The sequence below is a fragment of the Triticum aestivum genome, chromosome 6B (genome assembly GCF_018294505.1).
Source record: "Triticum aestivum cultivar Chinese Spring chromosome 6B, IWGSC CS RefSeq v2.1, whole genome shotgun sequence".
Lineage (NCBI taxonomy): Eukaryota > Viridiplantae > Streptophyta > Magnoliopsida > Poales > Poaceae > Triticum > Triticum aestivum.
In genome coordinates, this window is record NC_057810.1 from 572,441,267 (window position 1) to 572,449,009 (window position 7,743).

The following is a 7,743-nucleotide window of genomic DNA, read 5'->3' on the forward strand; positions in this document are numbered from 1 at the left end:
CGGCGATCGATTGCGGCGTCTAGCAGCCTTTTCCGGTGTGCGGTAATGAATTCCGGCGAGTTTAGGGCGGATTCCGGCAAACTCTGCGGCGGCGTGTTTGCTCCGACGAGGTGGTATACGGGGCCCCTTAGATTCGGCCTTCCAACCTCCAAATATAAGGGTTTTGAGTGCGCGTTTTCGGTGGCCCTTCAAAAATTTACGGGTTGAACCACTTTTACGGTTTTTGTTCCGGACACTGTTTTCTACCAAAACTCTAAAACGCAAAAATTATGCGGGTTTGACCATTTATACGGGGTCTGCTAGAGATGCTCTTAGGAGGACAATGGTATCCCAACCCATCAGGGTTTAAATCCTGATGCTCGCATTTATCTTGAATTTATTTCAGGATTTCCGGCGATGCGCGTTCAGTGGAAGGAGATGTTTCCGTCAACTACAATGCGCCTACAATGATACGTCAGCTCAGTCTCTGGGAGATGCTTATAAGGGTAGGATGTGTGTGTGCGTTTATAGGAATACGTGTATCCGTGTATGTATGAGCGTTCGCGTCTATACTGTACTGTGTTAAAAAAACATCGCATCGAGAGTCATCGCACGTAGTGTGGCTAATATGCTTCCAACCATGCATGCGTCTGCAGTGTGCTCACCCTGGCAGAGCCGCAGCACTAGTGGAATACGTACTGATGAAAATGTCAGGTCGTGCATAAATTGGGCTTGCGTACACAGAGATGACGTGATCGTAAGTACATGGACACGCTAACACTATTGGCTTTTTCTTAAAGTACATGAGGGCGCAAACATAGGTTACGTACAGAACAGGCATATACACGGAGTGCAAAGGAATATGTAACCACTATAGAAAAATGTAATTTGTCATGGTCTACACATTTTAGAGATGTACTTTATCCCTTTTTTTTTCTGCAGTGGAGATCTCGACTTTATCCGAATGATGAAATATTTGAACAAGTTTAGCGTATCGCCAACACCGACCCTAAAAACGCCGGACTGCACGTTTCAGGCGTGTTTTGTATCCAATACGGTCCTTCATTGGTCCGTTCGACACCAGAGACAAACTGTCCGGGGGGGGGGGGGGGTTCTCTTTATAGGCGCCAGCCACGTGGGTTTGGCAAATGTGGCCCACCCAAAATCCTCTCTCGCCCGCACGCTTTCCCGCCCGACGCTGGTCGGCGCCACACCAGAGCGTCAGCTCTGCATTCATACCGGCACAGAGCGGACACGACCTCTCACTAGAGCCGACATGGAAGCCGTGTGCCGGCCGAGAGCGCCGCTGCGCCGCTTCCTGGTGCACACAACATCTCTCCGCATTCAAACGGCTCCAGTCTGTCCGCCTCCCTCCATTAAACGTACGCAATTGCCGAGGAACCCGTTCATCCGTCTGCCGCCCAACATTAAGGACCACGCCACCTGGCCTGTCCTCGCCCGCTATTTAAACCCTAGGATGACAACACAACCGCATCCATCCGCCTTCCTCCGTTCTCTATCTCTTCTCCGCACCACACCCTCCATGGCCTCCTCGAGCTACAAAGCCTTGTGGGATGGCCTCTCGTCTGAATAGAAGGAAGAGATCACCGCCATTGCAGCCAACAGGCAGACCATGAGACAGACGATCTCACCGGAGGCCCGCGCTCTGGACTCGCCGTTGAGAAACGTAGTAGAAAATAAAAAAAGTCCATCATACAATGATGGTTCAGGAACATTATGAAGATGCATATAGAGGTTTAGATCGGATCGATACCAACTTCGAGTTGCAGTGGAAGAAGAGTTGGTGTAGATCGTACTTGAAGTCGCTCGAACCATTCACGAACGATCCCTCGAACTGAAGACCGAAAGAACGACCTCTCTACAATTTGCATGCGTACAAACTTCACGATCCGACAACTCTTCGTCGTCCAGAGCTAATCGTTGCAGGAGAATTAGATAGAAGAAGAGAACCACACAAGGCTTCTCTATTGTGAGGATTAGTGAGACCTAGGTCTAGCTCTAGTTAGATCAACTCCAACTTAGAACTAGAACTAGAGAACCAAAGGAGGCTCCAAAACTTGTATCCTCCAAGGGAAAAATCCTAATATAATATAGGTTGGAGGAGAGAGGGAGGGTGCCTCAAGGGGGACCCTCCTCCTCCTTGCGCCGGCCCTAGGGGGTAGAGGAGTCCTCCTCCACCTCCAAATCAGGCCCCTCTAGCTTGTCATACAAGCTAGTCAAGCTAGTGGGCGCCGCACTTTGTTATTGGGCCCTAGGGCCCAATAATTCTCCACCACTTGACCCTTTTATATTTTCTTTGGTCCGTTGGTATTAAAATAATTCTAAAAGCCTCCTAATCAATACTATAGCCTTTTATTATTAATTTAACATCTCCAGAAACATTTTACACCTATATATCAATTCCCAACATTACCCGGTAAACCCCGAAACTCTTCCAGTAACTCCGAAACGCTTCCGGTTTCTCTCGAAACTCTTTCTAATATTCGTGAAACTAGTTTTTGAATGTTTCTCATAACTCTTACGCCACTAAAACTCAAAAGATTGTGATTCCCTTAAGCTTGCTTTTTGAAAGATCCAGCTTGGCTGGCTTCAATAGATTTAGCAGGGAGCAGACATGTTACAAAAGTTGATCAAAAGATCAAAGACTAAAACTAGAGGTACATGGAACATAAGAAAGATCTATTGGGGGATTTTTTTTATCTCGCTTCTAAATCCCCGAATGGGGTCTGTATAGTTTTGGCTCCCGCTAAACGCCACTACTCCATGTTTCGCCGTATCGCCGCAATGATATCAGAGGAGTTAGCCCGTTTAGTCCTAAAAACGCAATTGTTTCGCTCGCACGAGATCTCCCATGTGGTGGACATGATCATGGTCTTTACTCCTTTTCTCCCCTCTCTGTCCGTGTGCGAGATCATGTTTCTAATTGTCGAGGCTGTGCTGGTTTGTTCTCCCGTTTGAATGGTGAGCGATGAGCATCCCTTCCACATTGCCACCTCTGCCCAGACTGCACGCGAGAGCTGGCAGTACCAGAACAAATGGACAGAAGTTTCCAAGTTTCTCATGCAGAATTGGCAGAAGAATGCATTCGGCCATCCGGGGCGCTAGAAACAATTGTTGCACGAAAGCCTGTCCAAGTGAAGCAGCCAAGAAAAGATTTTGATCCTTTAAGCTTGTGACCCTGTAGGTTCAGTAAAACATAGACATGAACAGAACTCCTTTCGTTTAATGACCAATAGTAGAGCCATGGACATCCATATTGATCTACAAAAATGATATTCGAGTGAACCTTTGGTTATCATGTCATATTCCCTTTGCTTGACGGTACTTTACAAAATCCGAGGTGTGATATATCAGTACCCTCTTGCACTACTAGGGAAAAGCCTAGCAGTAGCGCTGGTTTTTGGCCTATCAGTAGCGCGGGGTGCCGCGCTACTTATACGGCACTATAGCTAATGGTTAGCAGTAGCGTTGGTCCAAACACACTACTGCTATACGCACTTAGTAGTAGCGCATTTCGTAGGAAGCGCTACTGGTAAATACTAGCAGCGCGCCTCTGTGCCCGTGCCACTACTATTATTGCGTATTCTACTTCTTTTTCATTTTATGTCGTATTCATATACCATTATACAAGTTTTCATACAATAGCAATTTAGAGATTGTTTTTACATCATAATGAGTTATTACATCACTGGGTGAAAGTGTTGGGGAACGTTGCAGAAAATTAAAATTTTTCCTACGGTTTCACCAAGATCCATCTACGAGTTCATCCAAGCAACGAGTCAAGGGGAAGAGTTTGCATCTACATACCACTTGTAGATCGAGTGCGGAAGCGTTCAAGGGGATGGTGATGATGGAGTCGTACTCGTCGTGATTCGGATCACCGATGACCAAGTGCTGAACGGACAACACCTCCGCGTTCAACACACGTACGAAACGGTCGACGTCTCCTCCGTCTTGATCCAGCAAGGAGGAAGGAGAGGTTGAGGAAGGCAGCTCCAAGGGCAGCACGACGGCGTGGTGCAATTGGTGCAGCAGTATTCCGACAGAGCTTCGCCGAGCACGTACGGAGGAGGAGAGGTGTTGGGGAGGGGAGGGGCTGCGCCTTGAGTTGTGGTGTTACAGCCCTCCCCTCACCCCTCTATATATAGGAGGAGAGGGGCAAGGGGGCCGGCCCTCTAGGGGAAACCCTAGAGGGGGGCGGCGGCCAAAGGGTGGGGGGCTTGCCCCCCAAGCAAGGGGGGTGCGCCCCCTTTAGGGTTTCCCCCCCAACCCTAGGCGCATGGGCCCAAGGGGGGGGGAGCCAAGCCCACTAGGGGCTGGCTGCTATCCCTACGCAGCCCAAGTGCCCCCCCGGGAGGGGTGGTCCCTCCTGGTGGACCCCCGGAACCTTTCCGGTGGTCCCGGTACAATACCGGTATGACCCCGAAACTTTCCGGTGCCCGTTTAACAACTTCCCATATATAAAACTTTACCTCCGAACCATTCCGGGACTCCTCATGACGTCCGGGATCTCATCCGGGACTCCGAACAACATTCGGTAATCACATACTTGTCTTCCTGATAACCCTAGCGTCACCGAACCTTAAGTGTGTAGACCCTACGGGTTCGGGAGACATGCAGACATGACCGAGACTCTCCGGTCAATAACCAACAGTGGGATCTGGATGCCCATGTTGGCTCCCACATGCTCCTCGATGATGTCATCGGATGAACCACGATGTCGAGGATTCGATCAAACCCCGTATACAATTCCCTTTACAATCGGTACGTTACTTGCCCGAGACTCGATCGTCGGTATCCCAATACCTTGTTCAGTCTCGTTACCGGCAAGTCACTTTACTCATACCGTAATGCATGATCCCATGACCAGACACTTGGTCACCTTGAGCTCATTATGATGATGCATTACCGAGTGGGCCCAGAGATACCTCTCCGTCATACGTAGTGACAAATCCCAGTCTCGATCCGTGTCAACCCAACAGACACTTTCGGAGATACCTGTAGTGCACCTTTATAATCACCCAGTTACGTTGTGACGTTTGGTACACCCAAAGCACTCCTACAGTATCCGAGAGTTACACGATCTCATGGTCGAAGGAAGAGATACTTGACATTGGAAAAGCTCTAGCAAACGAACTAACCGACCTTTGTGCTATGCTTAGGATTGGGTCTTGTCCATCACATCATTCTCCTAATGATGTGATCCCGTTATCAACGACATCCAATGTCCATAGCCAGGAAACCATGACTATCTGTTGATCACAACGAGCTAGTCAACTAGAGGCTCACTAGGGACATATTGTGGTCTATGTATTCACACGTGTATTACGATTTCCGGATAATACAGTTATAGCATGAATAAAAGACTATTATCATGAACAAAGAAATATAATAATAATACTTTTATTATTGCCTCTAGGGCATATTTCCAACAGTCTCCCACTTGCACTAGAGTCAATAATCTAGTTACATTGTGATGAATCGAACACCCATAGAGTTCTGGTGTTGATCATGTTTCACTCGCGAGAGAGGTTTAGTCAATGGATCTGCGACATTCAGATCCGTATGTACTTTGCAAATTTCTATGTCTCCATCTTGAACATTTTCACGGATGGAGTTGAAACGACGCTTGATATGCCTGGTCTTCTTGTGAAATCTAGGCTCCTTTGCAAGGGCAATAGCTCCAGTATTGTCACAGAAAAGTTTGATCGGCCCCGACGCATTGGGTATGACTCCTAGGTTGGTGATGAACTCCTTCACCCAAATAGCTTCATGTGCTGCCTCCGAGGCTGCCATGTACTCCGCTTCACATGTAGATCCCGCCACGACGCTCTGGTTGCAGCTGCACCAGCTTACTGCTCCACCATTCAACATATACACGTATCCGGTTTGTGACTTAGAGTCATCCGGATTTGAGTCGAAGCTAGCGTCGACGTAACCCTTTACGACGAGCTCTTCGTCTCCTCCATAAATGAGAAACATGTCCTTTGTCCTTTTCAGGTACTTCAGGATATTCTTGACCGCTGTCCAGTGTTCCTTGCCGGGATTACTCTGGTATCTTGCTACCAAACTCACGGCAAGGTTTACATCAGGTCTGGTACACAGCATGGCATACATAATAGATCCTATGGCTGAAGCATAGGGGATGAGACTCATCTCTTCTTTATCTTTTGCCGTGGTCGGTGACTGAGCCGAGCTCAATCTCACACCTTGTAACATAGGCAAGAACCCTTTCTTGGACTGATCCATTTTGAACCTTTTCAAAATCTTATCAAGGTATGTGCTTTGTGAAAGACCTATGAGGCGTCTCGATCTATCTCTATAGATCTTGATGCCTAATATATAAGCAGCTTCTCCAAGGTCCTTCATTGAAAAACACTTATTCAAGTAGGTCTTAATGCTGTCTAGAAATTCTATATTATTTCCCATCAAGAGTATGTCATCTACATATAATATGAGAAATGCTACAGAGCTCCCACTCACTTTCTTGTAAACGCAGGCTTCTCCATAAGTCTGCATAAACCCAAACGCTTTGATCATCTCATCAAAGCGAATATTCCAACTCCGAGATGCTTGCACCAGCCCATAAATGGATCGCTGGAGCTTGCATACTTTGTTAGCGCTCTTAGGATCGACAAAACCTTCCGGTTGTATCATATACAGCTCTTCCTTAAGATGCCCGTTAAGGAATGCCGTTTTGACGTCCATCTGCCATATCTCATAATCATAGTATGCGACAATTGCTGACATGATTCGGACGGACTTAAGCTTCGCTACGGGAGAGAAAGTCTCATCATAGTCAATCCCTTGAACTTGTCGATAACCCTTAGCCACAAGTCAAGCTTTATAGATGGTGACATTTCCATCCGCGTCCGTCTTCTTCTTAAAGATCCATTTGTTTTCTATCGCTCGCCGATCATCGGGCAAGTCAGTCAAAGTCCATACTTTGTTTTCATACATGGATTCTATCTTGGATTTCATGGCTTCTAGCCATTTGCTGGAATCTGGGCCCGCCATCGCTTCTTCATAGTTCGAAGGTTCACCGTTGTCTAACAACATGATATCTAGGACAGGGTTGCCGTACCACTCTGGTGCGGAACGTGTCCTTGTGGACCTACGAAGTTCAGTAGCAACTTGATCCGAAGTACCTTGATCATCATCATTATTTTCCTCTTCAGTTGGTGTAGGCATCACAGGAATATCTTCCTGAGCTGCACTACTGTCCCGCTCAAGAGGTAGTACTTCATCGAGTTCTACTTTCCTCCCACTTACTTCTTTCGAGAGAAACTCTTTTTCCAGAAAGCATCCGTTCTTGGCAACGAATATCTTGCCCTCGGATCTTAAGTAGAAGGTATACCCTACAGTTTCCTTAGGGTATCCTATGAAGACGCATTTTTCCGACTTGGGTTCGAGCTTCTCAGGTTGAAGTTTCTTGACATAAGCATCGCATCCCCAAACTTTCAGAAATGACAGCTTAGGTTTCTTCCCAAACCATAATTCGTACGGTGTCGTCTCAACGGATTTTGACGGTGCCCTATTTAAAGTGAATGTAGCTGTCTCTAGAGCGTATCCCCAAAATGATAGCGGTAAATCGGTAAGAGACATCATAGACTGCACCATATCCAATAGAGTGCGATTACGACGTTCGGACACACCGTTACGCTGAGGTGTTCCAGGCGGCGTGAGTTGTGAAACGATTCCACATTTCCTTAAGTGTGTACCAAATTCATGACTTAAGTATTC